Genomic DNA, 24,625 nt, shown 5'->3' on the forward strand with positions numbered 1-24,625 from the left:
GTGGTGGTGGTGGTGGTGGTGGTGGTGAGTGGTGGTGATTGGTGGTAAGTGGTGATGGTGAGTGGTGGTGGTAGTGGTGAGTGGTGGTGCTGAGTGATGGTGCTGAGTGGTGGTGATGGTGGTGGTGGTGGTGGTGGTGAGTGGACAATCTTAGCTCCCACTTCAAGTGACTTACTATGTTCTTGTGGCTCCACTGACTTCAACTCCCTGGCCATTCTCTGTGTCTTTATCCATACTGTAGGAGCTGAAAAACATTGAATGAATATCTAATTGGTAAAATCAGGAACAATAAACTAAGCATGGTTCTCTCCTAATTACCTTCACTTCTTTTTCCGGACTTGTCCAGAAGTTCTCTGCTGTTCTCTACTGTGAGTATGGACCTGCTCTAGCCCTGCACTACAGGATAGTTAGTCTGTCCATCACTCAAGTTCACTTAGCAAGCCTGTTTAGCCTCATACATTTTGTACCAGTAACCAAAGTGATATTTTTCCTTCTCCCTGCCGCTCCTTATTTTTTTCAATTACCTAGGAACCCAGGTGAGGATGACAATTGCTATTTATTAAGCCCCCTTGGAAACAAAAAGATTAATTCTATAATTTTTAGTTTTCATTTTGGTAAACTTTCTGAATTAAAAAATACACTTAACTCTCTATTAAATTCTGAGAATTTTAATTAATTACTTGACACCCTTTTATTGAGCCTTCACATATATGTCCCCTTTACCTTCTACCTCCCATCAGAAAAATCATTACTTTTACATGATAAGGATTATTAACTTCGGTTCTGTTCTATAACCATAATTAAATCTTCATGCTTTGTCTATAGAGATGTTCTGAGAGTTGAAAACTAACAGCAGTTACAATATAATGACTACATAAATATTCAATGGAGAGCCAACTAATACGCTAAGATTCTATTTCCTTCATGGTATATCCAATATCAGCACCCTTGTACTACTAATCAATGTGTAATGATCCTAAGCATCCAGGTCAAGTGAACTCTCCATAATTATACTTCACTATTTGCTCAAAATCATGCCTTATGTAGTTTATCCCACATTTGGACAATGACTTTCTCAGACACATTTAGCTGTTATATTTCCTGGACTTTCTATTTGTCTCATTTTTTATTTTTGAGAGAAGAAGCATATGCTTTCTTCACTGTGTCACTACTATCACCCAGCTCATTTGTCATTCTGTTTGTTGCTTGTAATCCCCATTCATCTTTCTGAGGGCACCCTTGAAGCCTACTGCATTCTGGTTCCAATTTGGCATTGATTACTTTCTGGACCTGCTCCCACTTGTTAAGCTGGGATTTCTTTCTACTGAATTCCTGGGTCAGTTTAGCTGGTTTGAGCATCATGTATTTCTCTGCCACTCAAAAACAGGCATTTGTTCAGCACCTATGTATTTACCAAGTCCTTACTCTGTAAAATTCAAGACAAATCAAAAATTTATCCTGCACCAAAAGAATTTACAAGCTAGGACTTGGACACACATATAAATAACCACAATATAAAATAAAAACTGCACTAGGATAGTAAAGTAGCAAAAGAAATAGAGATATATCATGAGAGAAAAGAATAAAAAGGAATCAGATGGGAAGACATGGAGAGGAGGTGGGGCATGGTCGGACAAGGCCAAAGGAGGTCAGAAAAAGGAAGAGGATCTCACCAGGTGAAGCGACAGCAATACAACAACATAGACACACTTGTAGAAAAAATGGTAATCCAAATTGTGGATGAAAAGTTACCACATTCTTAGATCATAGAGGAACTAAAACCAAATGCATCTATTTAGAAAATAAAAAAACAAATTATCAAAATGTATGGGGACACAGCCAAGGCCATTCTCAATAGAAAATCCATAAATATTGCATTATTTTTTTAAGATTTATTTATTTGAGAGAGAGAGAGAGAATATGTGCATGGGGAGACGGGCAAAAGCAGAGAAATCTTCAAGCAGACTCCCCACTGAGTGCAGAATCTGACACAGGGGCTTGATGCCCAGACCCTGAGATCATGCATGACCTGAGCTGAAATTAAGAGTCAAATGTTTAACCCACTAAGCCACCCAGGTGCCCATAAATATTGCATTATTAAACAGCAATAAAAACCAGAAGAAAATGAGCTAGACACTAACTTCAAGAACACTGAAATACATATGCATATATTTACTAAAAATATGGAAGTGATAAATTAATAAATATAAAAGTAAAATATAATAAATCAAAAAACTTTTCAATTGATCTATGTGTTCAATCAATCTATGTGTTAATTCCATACCATTTTAATTACTCTAGTGTTATAGTATAGTTTGAAATCAGGATGTGTGATGCCTCCAGGCTTGCTCTTCTTTCTCAAGATTGCTTCCATTCTTTAGGGTCTTTAGTAGTTCCATACAAGTTTTAGGATTGTTTTTTCTATATGTATGAAAAATGTCATTAGAATTTTTATAGGGATTACACTGAATCAGTAGTTGTTGGGTATTATGGACATGTTAACAATATCAATTCTTGCAAACCATGAGCATGGAAAATCTTCCCATTTAATTGTGTCTTCTTCAATTTCTTGCATCAGTTGTGTATAGATCTTTCACCTCCTTGGTTAAATTTATTCCTAAGTACTTTATTCTTTTTCATGCTGTTGGAAATAAGTTTTCTTCTCCAGAAAAAAAAGCTAATTGCAGGAGCTTTTCAAATAATAAAGGAATTTCATAGGCCCACTAATATTTATTCTGAGAAGAAAATAATGACACCTGTCTGGCCATGCCTACTTGGTCACCTTCAGAAACTCATATTTCTATTTTTACCCATTAGCTCACATTCATATTATTTCCCTCATGTGGAGAGCTTCTATAGAGGCTTCTATTGAACAGACTCATTATTTAAAGATTTCCATTAACTTTTATTTTCTTTATGTTGAAATCTGTAGTCCATTCAAAAGCACATCTACCTGATTGCTGGTGTTCTTGATTGTATTTTTCCTTTTTTCTTTTTTTTTTTTGATTGAAGTATAGTTGACATACAATGTTACATAGGGATTCAACAAGGCTATACAATATGGTATTCTCACAAGTGTAGTTATCATCCATCATTGTACAATGCTATTACAATACCATTGACTATATTCTCTATGCTGTACCTTTTATCCTCATGACTCGTCCATTTCATAACTGGAAGCCTGTATCTCCCACTCCCTTTCATCCATTTTTCCCTTCCCCCTACCCCCTTCCCTCTGGCAACCATCAGTTCTCTGTATTTATGAGTCTGCTTCTGAGATTGTTTCCTTAATTGGAAATTACCAAATAACATTTCCACTTACATCCCATAACTTTTCCATTGGCTGAGAAATGTCTTTACTTTGGTAGTCGTAAGTCCAGTTAAAAAATCAAAGTTTTTACTACTATGCAAGAATGGATATACAGGGAAAAATAGTATTCTCTATAAGAGTAGTATAGAGAATTATCAAAAGCATTCTAACTTACATTATCTCTGGAAAAAATTATTAGCCTCTTGATTCCCTTAGGCATTGTAAAATCTGTTAATATGGTTTCTCAAGATTTATTCTGACTCAGGTTTATATAATGTATACCCTTATTCAAATTACTGAATTTCTTTTCACTTTGGACACATCTCTGGCTATCCTAACAATTCATATCATCATGAATGAGAAGATATATATACCTGCAATTTCAATGTTTGCACCCAGTTCAGAAATCTTTGTTCTCACATGTCTCATCCAATAGTAGTTTCTTATTATTGGCTATGGGTATGTTCCAAGCTACAAAAACAACCCGGGAGGACCAAAGAAATTTCCAGATGTATACTGGTGCTAAATATACCACTGACATCCCTGAGTGTCTGCACCACTTTTTCCATCAATAGTCCAAGGTACAAAATTATGGATAGTTTAGTTATCTGTGATTTGCCCAACCCACAAATAGTTAATAGTAGACAAAGACCTAGAGCCCAGGTTGAACAATTTTCATTATTTATTCCTAATACTCCAAGACAAAAAGGAATGCAATTTTCACAATTCATACATAAGGAAAATGCAATATATTTATAAATGTTTTAAGTTCTTCCCAAAAACTCTCATGGAAGAAAAACACATGCCAAAGCAGAGTAAGAGCATATTTCTACCTCTTAAGTTCATAAGTATAGTTACCACCAATTCCATTTGTGTCCCTTTATCAGCACACCTCAAACTATTTGTTCCTCACCGAGCCTCAGAGGGAGTACATGCTCAAAGTTACACATATATATAAGCAGCAAGGTTGTAATTGCAAATTTGTGTTTCCTCAATGAAAAAGCACATTGTTTCACTATAAGGACACCTGCAATTTTTTTCCTGTTTTCTTTGGTATACAGAATTTAAAAGCATTGTCATTGATCTTAAACATACTTTTATTTACAAGATATTAATTAAATTCCATCTTATTTATATTTAAATAAATTAGATGCCAAACTATTGGGTCCAGGGTTTTTTTTAAGTATTGCTGTTGTAGCTTGCTCATTCTTAATATAGTTTATAGCATGATATTTAAAAACAGAGAATATCTAAATAATTCAAAACTGGAATGTATGTGGCATGATGCACATGTGCCTCCACCTACAACTGCTCTCAATTCCAAACAAGAAAGGGAATTAAGGGCACTGCATTATTCTGTCTGACTGTGTGCCCCTGAGTGACTCATAATTTTCTTTATCATTGCACTTGGCAACGTTAACAAGGAAGGATTAATACATTTTAATCCTCTCAGATTTAGTCCTATTTTTCTTCTTGTTCTTGTGGCTTGAGTATATTTTTCTGTCTTCAATACTTGCTTTTGCCTTTGGTTAATTTAAACAAATCATATATTCGCAGAGCCTATGAATCTTCCCAGAGACTTTTTAAATCTCTTAATGCTATTGATTTGAAAATGTATTTTGACATGATGACAGCTTCTTTGCTTGTCTTTCCCTTCAATTGTATTTGCTTCTATGCTAATCTGCTAAGGTGCAATTTGATCATGTTTTCTGATATAAAGTTGAAGGAGAAAGAGATATAAGAGAAAGTCCTACCAGACCTTTTAGTAATCATTACAATTCCAGAATCATTTAAACAAATCAGTAAGGAAAAATATTTTTCTTTTTTTTTTTTTTAAAGATTTTATTTATTTATTTGACAGAGAGAGACACAGCGAGAGAGGGAACACAAGCAGGGGGAGTGGGAGAGGGAGAAGCAGGCTTCCCACTGAGCAGGGAGCCTGACGCGGGGCGCTATCCCAGGACCCTGGGATCATGACCTGAGCCAAAGGCAGACACTTAACGACTGAGCCACCCAGGCGCCCCAGGAAAAATATTTTTCAATTGAGTATTTATGTTATGTTATGGCTCTAGAGAACTTTTAAAACAAGAAAATGTCAATTTTTATCAAAAACTCTCAGTATGGTTTTCTATTCAATTTATTTTAACTGTATTTCTAAAGTTTTATTATTTTCATAGAAATTTTAGGAACATTGTAAAATATAATTACTTATATTTCTGACTTCATTTTACAAGTGTAGTTACTGAGGCTTAGGTTCTGTGATTGACCAAGCTCCCACAAATAATAAATAGTAAACAAGGACCTAAAGCCCAGAGTGCCCTATTCCCATTTACAGGCTTTCTCTACAGTCTTTGACTTCCTTGTACAAGTTAAAGTATAATGAAATGCTAAGATTGCTGAATACAGAGTAGCTTCCCAATCTAAATAATTATTAGATAGACCTGGAGAGAATTTAAGCAGTTCAGATCCTATCCACTCTCCCTTTGTCCCACCACCACCACTTTAAATATATCTACTGTCTTTGAATCTCTGGGAGCAAGACTCAAAAATGTGTAACTTCACAAACCTATCTAGATTATTCCAAAACAGCTGTAACTATCCCAGAGAACCACCTTCACCCACAGAAGCATTGGCAAGATGAACAGTCCTATAGCATTACATGCAATATGCTAGCCATCCTCCCTAATCCCACACCCCAAGCCCAGGGGTCACATTTCTAAAAGCCCACCAAAGGCCAGATGTAGGAGCATGTGCATACATTGTGCGAGTTTTTTAAAATTGGGCCAACAGGAAAGTTTCTATAACAAATGTCCCTGCTGAGCTATATGTTACTGATTTCCAAGACACCCTAAAATCCATATTTTTGTTTTTAAAAAATCCTGATTTTTAATATTGGTTAAAATTTTAATTGCATGAATGACTAATTATATGTCTTTGTGGATTTAGAGTTCCATGGACTGCAGCTCATAATATATGCCCTTAATCTGAGAGACATCATCTTCTTTGGGATCTTCCATATTTGGACCTGAACCATATCTCAAAAACTGAGTTAGTTTAAGCAAATCCAAAGCACACCCTATGTAGCCAGGGTACTGGGTTCTAACTGATTATTCTGGAGTTCTATGGAGGAGGGAGCTGTTTGATTTATACATAATCATGGTCGTATTTTGTTTATGCCACATCTGAAATTGATAGTTTGGTATACATTCATTAAGACCAAGTGAACCCCATGTGAAAGACTTGTTAATAGCAAAGCCTTTAAAAGGGGCATAATTGGGGGCCTGGGTGGCTCAGTTGGTTAAGCGACTGCCTTCGGCTCAGGTCATGATCCTGGAGTCCCGGGATCGAGTCCCGCATTGGGCTCCCTGCTCGGCAGGGAGTCTGCTTCTCCCTCTGACCCTCCTCCCTCTCATGCTCTCTGTCTCTCATTCTCTCTGTCTCAAATAAATAAATAAAATCTTTAAAAAAAAAAAAATAAATAAAAGGGGCATAATTAATCCATGCTGGTATTTCTGAACTTGTTTTATTCTGGAATAAGTTTAAACACATGTTGTCTTAGAGATTTTTTTTTCCTTCCAAATGTATAAGAAAATTTGATGTTGGTTTAATAATAGTACAGACACTTAAAAAGTTCAGTTTTTATTATTTTTTTTATGAGATGGAAACAGGAAATCCTCAATCCAAAAAATGGGCATCATTTTTTTCTGTCAAGTGTGAGCTAGCTGATAAACTGAAGAATGACAGATCAACACAGAGAAGAAAATCAATCTGTTTTCTAAATTTGCCAGAGGTTGAGCTAAAATACCTGCCTCTGCTAGTTGATGGATGTCCACAGGATGGATGTTTTAAACATAATCAGAGCCCTAAAGCTCATTGCTGGTATTTACCATGTGTTGAGCAATATGTGTTTCCCAAGATATTACAAAATAAGTTTTGGGGTAGACCAGTCTCCAACTTAGATACACATTGCTCTCCAATTACACTAATAAAGACAAAGACATACAGCAGCAGATGCCAAATACCAGGACAAGTAGTTTAGTCTGTCCTGGTCTTCGTAATATGCCCAAACTCTGATGAAAGCCAGATAGCTTCTTTTTACATTATTCAAAAGAAAAAGAAAAAGATATTTTTAAATGAGGCTAAATATATGCATTTTTCAAATTTCTACTTGCCTTCCTTTTCTCAACAGCTAGGATATAAATTTCCTAAGTGTTTTTATTTGTTACGGAATCCTCCAAAGTCCCTCACCTATAGCACAAGTTCAACAAATATTTGTGGGCTAATCAGTTGTTACAAATAACAGAAGAGATGACTCTGACTTAAAGCTAATATAAGCCCTAAGGCAATACGCTTTTTGATTCATTTCAAAAGCTTTCAACACATGCACGCAAACTCTTTTTAGAAATTTTTCCAATGCAGCGTATCTAGAAGGACACTATCCTTGCTAAGTTAATGATATTTATAAATAAAATAAAGAACAGACTATTATAAAATCATGGCAGCATGCAGACCCTCTATTGAAAATAATTAATATATTCTGGGCTAGCAAGAATCCATCACTTATAACTTAACCATGGATTTTATGCCAAGTGTCTCGGTTGAAGTGGACGATGAATTTTGCTTAACATATTTATAAGTTTTCAAGTAGTTATATTCTCAAACACAAGGTCTGAAAAAAGAACACAACAAGCAAAAATGGTCAAAGTTTAGAAGACCAAATGAAAGCTGCAGCGGATAAAAAGATCAAAAGTAGGAAAGGTAAGTGGCTTATGGTTGAACAATGGAAGAAAAGAACTTTTAAGAGGATTACACAGAAGCCACTATAGTGATTAGTTAGAAGTCAGAGTCGAGGGGGGAAAAACAAATACATCAGCTAGTACAGTTCTCATGTGAGGCATAAAATCCTTCTCCAACAGCTTCTATGTAATTATCTGACATTAATACATAAACGCTTCCAGTTTTACAGACTTCACAATTTCCTGAGGTTCCATTACATTGTTGACAGCTTGGAATATGAGAAAATTCTTAACTATAATGAGTCAAAATTTCCTTCTGTGAAATTACTACCTATTGGTCTTTGTTAAGTCTTTGACAATCACACAGGCACACTGTTCCTCCCACATATGGCAACCCCTCAAATGGTGAAAGCTTGATACCGTATCCACTACTAATTCTGGTAATCAGCCTATTCTACCTTCAGAACACATAATCTCACATAAATCAAATGACCCAAGGAAAGTTTGATGGACTTCTGGGAAAGAAGAGCCTCCTTGTCTTAGAAGACCACCAAGAATTGACTCTACCAACTAGACATGAAAGAGGAATATTATAACCTAGGAGTTATTGGAAACCATCCTGCAACTATGTAGGAAGAACCCATCTGAGGACGCAAAGTCAAGAAATAAGAAGGTATCCTGGCATTCTTTTAGTTCTGTGTATTCATCATGCTCTCTTCCCAATACACACACACACACAGGTACTCACACAATAATTTCTCATGTCATTGCCTCCACCCAAAATACTCTTCCCCTCCTCTTCCCAGAATTTACTTCTATCCTACAACATCTCAGTTCTAGTGTCACTTCTCCAGAAAAACTTTTCCTAACTTCCCTGATCAGGTCAAATCGACATATTACCAGTCCCTGTATCACCACATACTCTGTGTGCTTATCACAATAGCAATATTATATTTATTTGTATGATGATTTGATAATTGTCTTCTCCACTAGAATGTAAGCTCTTTGAGGTTGAAGATGTTATCTGTCTTGTATATTGCAGTACCCCCAGGGCTTATTAATACATATTTTTTGAATGAGTCAATAGATGAATGAATAATGAATGAATGATACAGTAAAGATCAGCATGTCAAGGAAGATTTCCATATGGATGATGAGCTCATCCAGAACTGTGGTAACATGAATGTTGATGGAGCTTGTTCTGAATCATGTTCTCCCATAAATCAAAAGAAGATACCCATCAGTTGACAGATGGCATCTAATAAAGCCACAGAAGCAAGTCAGAGGTTTTGAGTGCCAAAAGGGAGAGGCGTTTTTAAATGGATGAAAGAGTAATGGTTCAGAAATAGAATTAGAAAATAAGGAGGCTTCTCCTCTCTTGGGGAGAAGACTTCACCTTCTTGGAGAAATGGTGTCCCCTGAATGCTAGCTTAAGGCTGGAAGATCTGGTAAGTATTCAAAGAATAGATTGATAATGCAGATGAGTTGACTCCAGAGGATGCTAAAATTAGAAGGTGGAGGGAGTGATAGATGCAGGGATTATATGGAATATAGAAGAGGAAGCAGAAGGGGCTGTGAGGCATGAGGTGGAAATCACCTGAAAGCTCAGGCTAGTGAAGTGACTTATTTTACACCATGAAGCTAATTCATAATAGAATCCATATTAAAATGCAAGTCTTCTTCCTTCTTAGTCACCCACCCTCTGCCATTTTTTGGCTAAATATATAGCAAAGTTGATGATGGAAAAACAATTGTCTCAGAAAATTAAGCTAATAATCACCTTGTCATGATGGTTGATTTTTAATGTTAGATTAGAATAATATTCAAAATACATGTAAGTATTACAATTATATATCATACCTACAGATTTTTCCTTCTCTTTTGTAATCTAAGCTTCTATACCCTTCCACCATTCTAATACAGCATCAACAAATACCAACTGAACATGAATAAATTAACAGCGTAATTGAAAAATGTCAACATTTCCAGAAGCTGACAGTCAGACTAATGATACCAATTAGGAAAACTGATCTTGAAAATAAGACAGTTGCCCTAATACACAGTGAAAGCACAATTCATGAAGATTCAAAACCCCATGTAGAGAGGGATTGGTACAATTAAGCAAATGTTTGATGAGTCCAACCAAGGACACATATATTCCTATAGATAGAGTACAATGTCCTAGGACTAGAATAGAAATGTATACAAAGTATTAACAGGACACAGAGAACTCAGCTGCCAACTTTTCACTAAGAGGGTAGGAGAAGAATTCATTCACTCATTCAGCAGGTATTTACTGAGAACTCATTAGGTACCAGGTACTACTCATGGGCACTGGTGAGATAATGGTGGGCAACAGAATAAAACATTTCTGCCCTTGTTAGCTAATATTCTAGGAGGAAGAAACAGAAAATATATATAATATGTCAAGTAGCAACAAGTACTTTGCATAATAAAAAATTTGAGTAAGGGAATAAAAACTTACAACAGGACAGTTAGTAAAGACCCCCTTGTTAAGGTAATATTTAAGTAGATCCTGACATTTGACTTGGTTCTAAAAGGATATATAGGAAATCATCAGAAAGAGAAGTAGAGAAGGAATTTCTAGACATAGACAATAAGGAATGAAAAGTCCCAGAGACACAAAAGAATTTTGGGAAATATGTTTTGTCTGTTTGCTTGTTTGCTTTCTTGTTTGTTTTATCACCTAACACCCATTCCCTCTTCTGGTGATGATACCTTACAATTCCTTTAGAAAACCACTTCTTCCCATTCTTCATCCACGTATTTCAGACTAGGAATGGAACACATATCCTAGGCCTGATCAATTAAAGATTCGTATTCCCTTACAGTAATGAGTAAGTGATTCAAAACTATCCAATCATGGTAAATCACTGGACTTGTGTGAGGATTACCAACAAGAGATATTCTACTTTCTTCAATGGGACTACCAGTAGTTATGATGATGTGAGCCTAGAACTGTTGAAAGCCATCATACAGAGCCTGGGTATGAAAATAACACAACACAAGCAGAGCCAAAGACAAAGAAAAATGGAAAGCTGGTCTTTATTTTTGAACTCTTAGAAAAAAACCCTGTCTGAAACCGACCTGAGTCAGATACTTAAAAGTTACATGAGTCAATAAATTTCTCTTTGACATTGAATTTAATGCCAACCAAAAGTCTTTTTTTATAAAGAATATATCATGTTCAAGGAAAGGACTGTCAGATATTATGTTAGAATTTATAATGGTACTTGGCAAGTGTCCTACAAAGACTTCTACAAACTATTCCAAAGCTATAGTAATCAAAACAGCATGATATTGAGATAAACACAGAAAAATAAGCCAATGGAACAGAATACATAGCCCAGAAATACATTCATGCATATATTAATTAATTGTGAAGTGAATTAAGTGAGTTAGTTTATGACAAAGGAGGTAAGAATATACAATGGGGAAAGGATGGTTAACTTTCAATAAATGATGTTGGGAAAATTGGACAGCTGCATGCAAAAGAATGAAACTGCCCCTATTTTAAACCATACACAAAAATCAAGCCAAAATGAATTAAAGACTTGAACATAAGACCTGAAACCATAAAACTCCTAGAAGAAAACATAGGGGGTAAACTTCTTGATATAAACATTGGCAATAATTTTTTTCTGATTTGACACCAAAAGAAAAGACAATAAAAGCTAAATAAATAAACAAACAAGCAAATCAGTAGGACTACATCAAGCACAGTTTTCTGCACAGCAAAGGAAACCATCAACAAAATGAAAAGACAGCTTGTTCAATGGGAGAAAATATTTGCAAACCATACATCTGATAAGCATTTAATCTCCAAAATATGTAAAGAACTCATTAGAAAAAAAAAACTGACTAAAAATAGGCAGAGTAAGTAAATACACATTTCTCCAAAGAAGACATACAATGGCCAAGGTACATGAAAAGGTACTCAACATCACTAATCATCAGGGATATGAAAATCAAAATCACAATGAGATATTACCTCACACTTGTTAGAAAGGCTATCATCAGAAAGACAAGAGACATCGAGTGTTGACAAGAATATAGATAAAAGGGAATCCTTGCGCACTGCTGGTGGGAATGTAAATTGGTGTATCCACTATGGAAAACAGTATAGAAGTTCCTCAAAATTTTAAAAATATAACTATCATATGATCCAGCAATCTTATTTCTGGGTATATATCTAAAGGAAATGAAGACAGGATATCAGAGAGATATCTGTACCACCATGTTCATTGCAGCATTATTCACAATAGCCAAGATACAGAAGTAACCTAAGTGTCGGTCAACCGATAAATAGATAAAGAAGTTGTGGAATATATATACAACGGGATATTATTCAGCCTTGAAAAAGAAGGAAATCCTGCCATTTGCAGCAACATGGATAGACCTTGAGGGCATTATGCTAAGTGAAATAAGCCAGACAGAGAAACACAAATACTGCCTGGTATCACTTATACGTGGAAACTAAAAAAAAAAAAAAAAAAGTCAAACTCATAGAAATAGGCAGTAGAAAAGTGGTTGCAGGGGGCTCTGGAGTAGGGGATACAGGGGAATGCATTTGAAAAAAAAAAAAAAGAATTCTAAGAAAACTTTATTCTTGCCACTCAGAATCACTGAGATCATGGGGGAGGCAGTTTCAAAAAATAGAATTAAATATTTTGAGGTGTTTTAAAATGCCCACACACAGAACTCTGGAGAAGTCACCTTCTCTGGATTACTTACTCATAAAAATGTACACATGTGGTAAGCACAGTAGGTACTGTGGGGAGCAACATTCTGTGGGCACAAAAATAGATTTAACATTTATATATTGTTAAAGAGAACCAGAGCTGAACAGTAGTTAAAGCAGTAAAAAACAGATTAGGAGAAAAGATACATCAGTATAGAACTGGGCCCACTTCTAAATATGAGGAAAAAATAGGGATTTATAGCCAAGGAAAAGAGTGAGGGGTCAGTGGATGGAATATTACCAAGAGGAGTCATCGATGGCAGGGGAAATTCTCGCTCAACTGACCTAACAGGTTTTGGGTTTTTTTTATGTTCAGTTAGCCACTGTATAGTCCATAATTAGTTTTTGATGTAGTGTTCAATGATTCGTTAGTTAAGTATAACACCCTGTGCTCATCACAACAGGTGCCCTCCTCAATACCCATTACCCTGTTACCCCCTCCCCCCATCCTCCTCCCCTCTGAAACCCTCAGATTGTTTCTCAGGGCCCATAGTCTCTCATGGTTCATCTCCCTCTCTGATTTCTGCCCCTTTGGATTTCCAGCCTAACAGGATTCTAGCTAGAGGAGGCTAGGATGACTAGGTTGGCTGGTATTGCTGTGTTTACATAACGCGAGAGCTGGAGGAACACCGGTCACAGTAAAAAATGACAGTACACTTTAGAATCTTGAAAAATTGTCCATTGTTTTGAACTCAACTAATCCCATGCTTTTGCTTTTTTGCTACAGACTTCTAGTACCGTCACTGAACCGTACCCTACATAAAGTTATTAATGTATTGTACCATACACGACACATCTACCAGTCTACCCAAATGGCTCTTGGGTAATGCTTGGCTTCAAGAGTGCTCTAAATTCGCCTACGTCAGAATCACCAGGCAGACTCCTTAAAAAGTTAGAATGCTGGGCCGTATAGACCAGCTGGTAATAATGCTCAAGAATAAGCACTTTAGAAGAATTCAAGCCTATTCTTATGCACACTGAAATGTGAAAACTATTCAGTTATGAAGCAGAGTAAATACTGGTTAGATTTTGCATAAAACATGGAGACTGAAATTTATTAATACCTACAATGTACTTTATATGTTCTATAGACCTGTCTTATTTAATTATCAAAACAGAACACTGAGACAAATATTTGCCCTATTTTACAGATGTTAAGATTAAATCATGTACTCAAGTCCACACTGACAGGGAAATGTCCACACTGACAGGGAAATGTCCACACTGGGAAATGTCCACACTGACAGGGAATCTGACACTAAAGCCCATGACCTGTCCTAACTTCACCGGGCTACCTCCTTCCCTCTGCTCTTATTTCTTCATTTACTCCATGAGAAACTTCACCCACAAAAACATTTTCTAAAATGTTAACAGTATTACTTTGGATGGGAAATACCATAGCACATACACTGAGTTGATCCCTAACCTCAGGAAAAATATGAGAAATGTCTCCCAGATTATCATTCCTTTATAAAAGGTGGCCAGTCTTTAGCCCATCTTTAGCCCATACCTATCTCTCTCCCAGTGATTTCTGCAAGTCCTAAATCTCAATCATGTGAGTCAGCTGACTGCTCCCACACTTGCCTCATTCTGACAGGTGGACTAAAAGACATTACAGTAAAGAATATCTAATTTCTTTAACATCTAACTTTATCCACATCCTTTTACCACTGGAAGAAAGTATGCTGTCTTGGCTGCTTTAATATGTTGAATTAAGTAACCATTCTAATGATAATAAGTCTTTTATTATGAATCTAACCTTTCCAGTACTGAACCAGACACAAAGGACTCCTGAGAAACCTCTCTATCCAGATGGCCTAAGAGACATTAAATAAATAATTACAATACAATGGGTTACATATGCATGTATATGAAAAGATGTGTGCAACGGGATGAAGTGGTCTGGGGAAGTGAATGAATGAATACTTCACAGAGTATAGACATTTGTGCTCTGAGTTCACAGAGCAGAGACACACAGGCCATTGCAAGAAAAGCATTATTCAGAGAGACCTACAGCTCTGTAGTGCTTGCCCCTAAAATATCTGCCCCAGGTTTTTTCCATCTTTCATCCAGCTCATCAGGGACCCAGATAAGTGACCTCATTTGCTGTCTTTCTAGGGACCAAAAGGCAAACTCATCATTTTTGCTTAGTTTATTGAATCAGTATCCTGAGTTATCCAGATTTTAAAGAAGCTATTCCTGTAGTAAGCACTAAATCCACGTAACTCCTCCTTTCTTTAGGTACACCAGAACACCTTGAATTAGATCTGAGAAGAATGTCTTATAAGGAAATGGGAAAATACTTGATAAAGATTTGGGAAGTTCTTCCTAATAATATTCTGAGAAACAATGTAGTGCAAGCCCGAAAACAGGAACATAAAAGTATATGATCTCTTGAGAGTAATACATAAAGGAAGCTATGGACTTCATGACAAACTGCCTTCATCAAAAAGAACATTAGGGTGAGGACTCAAACATTTTTGGGTTTTCCTTGTTCAACCTCAAACATTGTTTCAGCATGCTTGGTTTACTGTGGGAATTTACCACTTATCTCTGAATTACCGTATATCCATTTTGTATGGATACTCCTACTCTCTCAGCTGCAACTATAATTGCCTCCTCATTTTAAAACAATATTTCCTGAATAAATACTGATATTATTATTTAAATTAGGAAAATTTAGCACTTCAACACGCTGATTTGTAACTACATATCAAAACAAAGTGGCTATGGCCATAACTTAAAAATACTTCCACTATTATTCCATAAAACAATGGAAAATGATTCAAGTAAGTGAGACTAGAAAATGGGAAAATACATATTCAAGAGAAAATAACTCATCAAGACAATCCACTCCCACTTGATTTAGAGAGAATATTGTTATAGCATAGTACAAATTCAGAAATACTAAAATTCAGTCTTGAAAAGGCATGTTCATCTATAAAATATCTGACCATCGAGATTCACATTATGTTTTCCCATTAATATAACTTTAACAAGATGAATAAGTGAGGAACTAGACATTTAGACCCATCCTCAGAAAAGCTAGGAGCCAAGGAAATATTCTTAAACAACTTGAAATCTAACCTGTAAAGATATAGTGAGACAGAATGCAACAGTAATGATGCATATTTAATTCACATATGTCTATTTCATTTCAATTTTTTCCTCATGACACCAAAGTCCTGTCCTCACTGTTTCTCACTATACTAGTCACTGTGAGCTTCTACTTCATGCCATTTCATTAACTCACTCCTTACTCACATCCTAGAACTTGTCATCAACTAGGGTTACTAGACATTTTAAATACATCCTCAGGCTATGAGTAGTCATTTTCCCATCTACATACCCCCTTAATTTTACTTTAGCCCCATAGAGATCTCAAGTCCCTTGACTCCATATTTGTTTTCAAATTAAACAACTCCAGAAAGGGGGAGAGAGGGGGGACAAAAAGAAAACTAAGGGAAAATAGCTCACAGGCAAGAAAACAAAAAAAGTACTGAATGAGAAAGCCTTTAGAAGGACAAGAACAAGGGTAGATCTAGAAGTCTTCGCAGCAAAATATTTTCAAACTTCTTTATGGGTACTGCAAAAAAAAAGACTTAGTTCTAACCACTTTCCTGCTTCTGTATATAATCTCTTAAGACTAAATGTTCCCGGGGCCATGCTTCTCCCACCCATATACCATGAACCATGTACAGCCAGCAAGATGGATTCCTGTGGTTGACTCAGCCTAACTCATGGCTCCACTCATGCAGCCCGGCAGGCTGGGGATTGCCAGAGGAAAAACAGATGGGCAGACAAAAGCAAGAACCACTACAACCTCCTTTGCAATCACTGAAAATTTCTCCCTCTGATGACTTAAGGAACCCTGTCCTTAGGATTATAAAAAGAGAGAAGATTTTTGGTTCAGTCATAATATAGCTCAAGTGAAACTGGACCAAATTCCTCGAAATCCTCCCTCCATTTTTTATTGATACCACTTTCTCCTGGTTCTTCTTCTACCTTTTGGCCTTCCTACTCAGCTTGGGATGGAAATATTGTGTGCTTTTATAAAGGCGCTTATATAAAGCGCACTGAAAGGCGCTTATTCCTTTTTTAACCTCTCCTTAACATCCCATCCACACATGTGGCTTCAGCTTCCATATGCATGCTGGCTGACTCCTCAAGCTGTGGCACAGACTGATACCATGAGTGTTAGACTCATGAATCCAACTACCTCCCTGGCTGCTCCCCTGATTGTAATGGGGGGAAATGTCGCACAGAACACTCATATTAAAGGTTTCTAGATGAAATCCATCATCCACGTCATTCTGCTTTTCCTGTGTCATTCTGGCCTCCTGCATGTCATCACCACGTGCAAGGAAATCCAGTTCTGAAACCTTGGAATCTTCCTCGACTCGAGGCCACTCCCAAACTTCCATATGTAACCCACCAGCAAGTCATGGCAGTTCTCATTGCTCTTGCCCCAGTAAAAGCCTTCATCACTTCCCCTAACCTATCCTCCCACCTCCTGCCTCAACCCCTTCCCATATAGCTATCAAATGCTGCTAGAACAAAATGAAATGCTAATTTGTTCATGTTCCTTTAAAGGATGCCTACAGAATAGCATCCAAAGTTTTTGGCCTGCTAGGCAAGATCCTCCAAAGTCTATCATCTCACTTTCTGTCTAACCCTGTCTTGCCACCTCCATAGCCAAACCTGGAACAACAGCTGTAAGCGAACAGTGCTCTTTGCAGGATATGGCATGCTGGGTGTTACCCTACAGAGAGACAAACCATCCTCACTGTGCCCTGTCCAATATTTCCCTATAGAATCCATGAGTCTAATAAAATGTATGTAGTTTTATACTCCTCAATTTGGAGTTACATATTACACAGCAATATATAACTGGAACAGGTGCTTTTCTGATGTATGATTTTCCCATGATGAAAATCTCCAGCATTAGCAGGAGAATAAATTTTAGCTTTTTACTGAATCTTATTATTTTTTCTTTTGGGGGTTATTCTGTGAAATAGTAGAAAATACATGAATTTTGAACGTGGGTTCAAAAAACATTTGCTTCCCTTACCTACTTCTGTGACCTTAGGCAATTTTCTCTTCGAGAAATGTGGATAATACCCACTTTGTAAGTAGTTGTGGGGCCTAATTCAGCAAATGAGGGTGAAGCTCCTAACATCTAGGTTGGAGTCACAAGTTGTAAACCAGGAACTTTCTTTGCCCATGGTGATTAGCAGTAAATTTCTAAAACAAAGTAAGTATGAGAATAAAATACGAGACATAAATCTTTGAAGATCATGCCACTGTATATTTAAAAAACCCAAGAGAATCAAGTGAAAAAAATTACTGAATATAGTAAGAAAGTGTGTATGATAGCTACTTACAAAATTAATATGCAGGGGCACCTGGGTGGCTCAGCCGTTAAGCGTCTGCCTTCGGCTCAGATCATGATCCCAGGGTCCTGGGATTGAGCCCCGCATCAGGCTCCCTGCTCCGCGGGGAGCCTGCTTCTCCCTCTCCCACTCCCCCTGCTTGTGTTTCCTCTCTCGCTGTGTCTCTCTGTCAAATAAATAAATAAAATCTTAAAAAAAAAAAAAATTAATATGCAAAAGTCAATAGTTATCTTAAATTCCAGGAATAATCAACTATAAAATATAATGGAAAAAAGACCTCAATTGACAACTAATCATAAAATACCCAAGAATATGATTAACAAGAAATGTGCATGATTATTTCAGAAAATAATGTAATTCTGCTGACATATACCAAATAAAACTTTAATATATGGTGCTGGCAATGAATAATTGTTTCAACGAATGTTAGATCCCCCCCTGTAGACTTCAGGGATTATTGGGTACAATGAAGACAGCACTACAGCTCCCCTAAACAGACCCTTAGATCTTTTCTCCCAAAGAAGGTGGGGCAGGTATTGTCAATTGAGAGGTTGGAAAGTGCCGGCAATTTTATTTGCAGGGAAACTTCAATGAATGCAGATTTCATGTGGAAACTAATTAAAAGGCCTATGGAGGCCATTTCTTACTAAAGAAGATCGAAGGAAATGTAGAGATCAACCACCTCAAATTGACTGGAGCCAATGATTACAAGAGAAATAAGAAATAGATAAAGCTCCAGCTTTTAAACAACTGTTTAAAGACAGATGAGTAATGTACTTTTCTGAAAATATAAAGTTTGGGAGGAAAACAACCCAAGCAAATAGAAAAGAGTAGTGTTCTTTAGACTTACAGAAGAAAAGCATGCACCTGGTTAGGGAGCGTTGGGTTTGTTTTTAATTGTTTTCCAAGGTTTATATTTGGTTTAATGATATGATCTTGATATTATTATGGTAATAAGATGCATTTGCTAAGTGTACTGCACAAGATAATTGTTGGTTGTTTTGAATCTAAAGTCTTAGAGAAAAATGTTTAATCATATGCTAACTTGATCATAATTATGCACTTTTTAGGAGGAGTGGTAATAACATAGATTTGGATTTTCTTTGAGTTTTAGATCAGAGCACTAATGATAAGGTGGCAGGACATTTGTTCTATTTTCAGGTCAATCACATTTTTGCACTTTAGTGGAAATTTTGTTTTTATTCAGAGACTTTTGTGACACAGCCTGATATTCCTCTTCCAATATATGTCATCTTTTCTTTCCCCAAGCCCTAATTTTTAGCTAGCCTCATAACCAATTGAAAAAAGACATTTCCCAGCATCCCTTGAGTTAAGTAGGGTCATACGACTAAGCTCTAGCTCATGCCGTATACATAAACTTCTTGTGTTTGACTTCCTAGAAGAGAGTTTGACCTCCTTTTTTCTTCCCTTGTTCCTGCTAGCTAGAAAACTTTTTTCAAACACATGACAGAGAAATAAACTTTTACTTTATTTAGGTCCCTGTCATTTTGAGTACTCACTGTCACTCAGGCTAACTTAGTTCCAACTAAAACAAAATTAAAGAAATAGATTGAAAAAATAATAAGGCCACCATCATGTTAAGTAAAAGAAATTACATAGAAGCAAATAATTTTTAAATCTTGTTAAAAGGGTCTTTTTTTTTTGATCCCACAATTCTCCCATTTTTGGCTTATTATCTAAATTGCTTAAATTTATTAGTCCCTGCTGCTATGACTCAGTTAACAATTATAATAACATGATCAGAAACCTCATTTTGAATAACTACTGCAATGCATGTTTGCTGCATTATTTAATAATTTCAATTTTGACAGAGAGGATAAGAAAAACAAATGGGACAGATAAAACCTAAGATATGCTAAGCACAATTAATATATATATTAGCAGCTTGTAAAGACAGGAAATACTCATAAGATGTGTTATGTATAATACACAGGTTTGAACTATGCAGGTCCACTTATATGCGGAATTTTTTTCAATAAATATTTTCTCTTTCTTAAATTTTCTTAATAACATTTTCTTTTATCTAGCTTTCTTTACTGTAAGAATACAGTATATAACACATACAATATACACAATACGTGTTAATTAACTGTTTATGTTATCAGTAAACCTTCTGGTCAACAGTAGGGCAATTAGTAGTTAAGTTTTGGGGGGAGTCAAGAGTTACATGCAGATTTTCAACTGTGTGGGGTCAATGCCCCTAACCACTGTGTTATTCAAGAGTCAACTGTAGAAACAAGTTAATAACCAAAGATGCATGTAGGACATAAATTTAGTGTTAAACTTAGAAAGGGCTGGAAGGAGCAAGAGACACTTAGTATTCATGATAAGTGAAGAAAATCCTTGAAAGTAATTATCTGAATGTTATTTAACCCTCCAGTTGCTCCCCATTTGTTAGAATTGAGACTTCATAGCTTAATTGAACAAACTTTTTTTTTCTACTTTTCAGAGAGAAAATAGTAAAAGCTTCAAATACAAACAAGAGTAGGCATCCTGAGACCATTAGCGTGCATTGACTAGTCAGATGTCCAGAACTACCTTTGGAATTTGCTTACCATTCATTTTTGAAAAGTCTCCCTCTTCCCTTACATCATGCCTGGGTTCCTTAGTTGGTTTATACTCTGTCACTGCCTAATAATACTCTGGGCAGTGTGTCCCAGTTCTGTTTGCTTGCTCTGAATTCTGTTACAAAAATAGTCAAATTTTCAACGGATGCATCTGCATTCTCATTTAACATGGCTCCTTGCTACAGACGTCAGACTTCCAGAATGGCGTCTGATGAACTTGAGCTGAAGGGAAGCATTGTAGGATTACTGGCTGCTTATAATGAACGTGGCTGTCACCATGGACAGAACAATGAAATATTACAGCTATAGATCCACTACTTCAGAGCAAATAACAAAATGGATTAACTCTGCAGAAGAAACAGCCACAGCCTGATATTTCATCATTTTATCATGCCATCAATTGAAATGGCGAAGGATCTTAAAAACAAATTTATCAGTAGCTTGGTAGAAGAGATTAGTATCCTATACATTCATGAATTAAAAATAAATTCAGCTATTGAAATGATCCATGCATAGAAACAAAAAAAAAGTCTAAATAAACCCAACTTAGAGAGATGTGAACATGATTAATTTTTTAAAACATACATGTGTTTTTCACTTAGAGAAAAATCTGTATTTAGTTATCTTTTCTATAATTCCTTTTTTTTTTTTTAAAGATTTTATTTATTTATTTGAGACAGAGAGAATGAGAGAGAGAGAGCACATGAGAGGGGGGAGGGTCAGAGGCAGAAGCAGGCTCCCTGCCAATCAGGGAGCCCGATGCGGGACTGGATCCCGGGACTCCAGGATCATGACCTGAGCCGAAGGCAGTCGCTTAACCAACTGAGCCACCCAGGCGCCCTATAATTCCTTTTTTTAATTCAGAAAATCCAATCATGTGTATAGGAGAGGGCTGCCATGGCTAAAATGCCCCAGGTTTTTAATCAATAGCCTGGTTTCCCTGCCTCTGGTCTTCTTTTTCTCCAAAATGTTCTCCATCCAGCCACCAGAAAGCTTCCCCTTCCCCCACCCCCGCCCCAGCCTTATTGAGATATACCTGAAAAATACAAATCGTATATTTTTAATGTATATACTTGATACTTTGATCTTCATACACATTGCGAAGTAATTACCATAGTCAATCTAATTAACATATCTGTCTCCCCCCACCAACTTTTTTGAGTGGCAATGTCCTTGCCTCATTCTTTGGTTTAAAATTCTTCAGTGACTCCCCACAGGATAAAATCCTAAATCATCCGCATGACAAATAATCTCATCACAATACACACTGTTTAACTTTGTGAGCCTTTGTCCCTCTCTCTTTCCCTCATTCTCTATGCTCCACTCCCACATACTTGGGCTGTCAATGGACAGGGTCATTAGCTGGTAAGGACTCCTAGCCAAAAACGACCTTTGAGGACTTGTACACGCTTCCTTCTTTACGTGCTTCCGCCCAGCACTTCCCAGACAACAGCTTCACTCTCTGTCCATACCTGGAACTTGGAGGCCTCCTATGTTTCTGCTCTTCTTCTTCCTTATCCTGTTCATTCTCACATCCCCTCCATTGTCCTATTTCATCAGCTACAAAACAAAAAACAACATCAACAACAAAATGCACTTTATTTTATTTTTAAGATTTTATTTATTTATTTGACAGAGAGAGAGCACAAGCAGGGGGAGCTGCAGAGGGAGAGGGAGAAGCAGACATGGGGCTCCATCAGAGGACCCTGGGATCATGACCTGAGCCGAAGGCAGATTTAACTGAGTGAGCCACCCAGGCACACAACAAAATGCCCTTTAAAGAAATCATTAGACTCAGATTTTCCTCTTTCCTTAAAGCCTGGGGAACTTTCTTATAAAATAAATAAGAATAACAACACACACATACAGGCACTGTTCTTCGATCTCTGTTCCTTTGTGGGTAAAGATGAGGAAGTAGGCAATACTTGTCTTGTAAATCAGCAAAGATTGAAATATACATAGACATATGCACATGTGCATACACACACACACACACATATATATGCATGTGTATATTAAATATTTACATCTTGTTACAGAGGTAAAAATTGTGATATGATGGGAAACTTTACCTTGGCTCTTAAATAAAAAAACCAGAGAATGAATTTATGGGAACATAAAACTTTGTCTCTGTCTCTCTCTCCCTCTCTCTCTGCATCTCTTTCTCCCATTCATTTATTTGCTAAACATTTAGCAGTAAGCAAATGACAGGCAAAATTCTGTTGAATTTATGAACATAGAATTTATGTTTTAAAGGAAGACAGACAATACACAAAAATAAATGTAGAGGGGTTCCTGGGTGGCTCAGTCAGTTAAGTGTCTGCCTTCAGCTCAGGTCATGATCCCAGGGTCCTGGGATGGAGTCCGGCATCAGGCTCCTTGCTCAGCGGGGAGCCGGCTTCCCCCTCCGACTGCCCCTCCCTGCTTGTGCACGCTCTCTTAGTCAAATAAATAAATAAAGTATTTTTTAAATAAACAAATAAATAAATGTAGACAGTTGGTGGCAAATTCCAAGCCATTAAATAAAGCAGGATAAAATGATAGAGAACAGCCATAGTGGGGGAAGCAGGAAAGGACATAGGTATTTGAGGTATATCCATCAGAAATCTCCCCAGACTGGGGCGCCTGGGTGCCTCAGTTGGTTAAGCGACTGCCTTCGGCTCGGGTCATGATCCCGGAGTCCTGGGATTGAGTCCCACGTTGGACTCCCTGCTCAGCGGGGAGTCTGCTTCTCCCTCTGACCCTCCTCCCTCTCATGCTCTCTGTCTCTCATTCTCTCTCTCGCAAATAAATCAAATCTTAAAAAAAGAAATAAAGAAATAAAAGAAATCTCCCCAGACTTCAGCATTTGAGTAACATCAGAAAGCTGCCTTTAATTTCCTGAGAAAAAGCCTAGTTAGTGCATTTCCTTATTTCAACATAGTGTTTCCATTTATACATTTATTTATAATGCAACTGTTTCAACATTTTGGTGCAGTTTACCATTTAATTGCCAAAATGTCACTCAAAAAGTTGAAGACCATTAGTATAGACCTTAACATGGAAACAAAAGAAAGAAGAAGAAGAAGAAAGGAGGTATTTGAAAGAAGGTACTACCTCTTGTACCAGCCAAGCTGGGCTGAAGAGAATTACTGCAAAGTTGGCTCCAGAGTCAAGGCCAAAGGGCTACGGGGCTCTTCATGGTGAAGTAAAGGAAGTCTAGCCAATTTATTCAGTTTTTCTTCAATAAAGCTAACCAAGCCCTTCTCTTGTTCTATGGTCTTAGAGAAATGCATATATTTTTTTTTAATTAAGCTGAACAAATAATATTCAAAAATCACCTCTCTAATCTATCCTCTGTAAAGGCTAAGGGTATAAAATTTAATTGCAGCTGAGTAAAGGCAATTCAATGACTTGCTTTGTGGAATTATTGGTTTCCTGATTACCTAAACGTGTATTTAAGAAAAAAATGACATATATTAACATTTTTACCTAAAAATAATTTTGACCATGCAGGAAAGTTACAAGAGTAGTATAAAGAACACTTGTAACTATTTTATACAGATTCACCCATTGTTAGTATTTCACCCCATTTGCTTTACCTTTATTATTTGCTATCTATCTACATTTTTTCAGAACCACTTGAGTATATGTTACATACAACATGACCCTTTACCCTCAGTGTTCAATGTGTATTCTAAGTATTAGAACATTCTCTTACATAATCATTGTATAATTTTTAACTTTTAGTGATCTACCAACTGTATTGCAACTTTAACAATAAACAAAACAAAGACCTAGGTAGCATTTTTTTTTCCAGTACAAGATCTAGTCTAGGATCACATAGTGCATTCAAT

Source organism: Mirounga angustirostris, unplaced genomic scaffold (assembly GCF_029215605.1).
Source record: "Mirounga angustirostris isolate CCGP_5_RB_7025 unplaced genomic scaffold, mMirAng1.0.hap1 SCAF_2, whole genome shotgun sequence".
NCBI classification, from domain to species: domain Eukaryota; kingdom Metazoa; phylum Chordata; class Mammalia; order Carnivora; family Phocidae; genus Mirounga; species Mirounga angustirostris.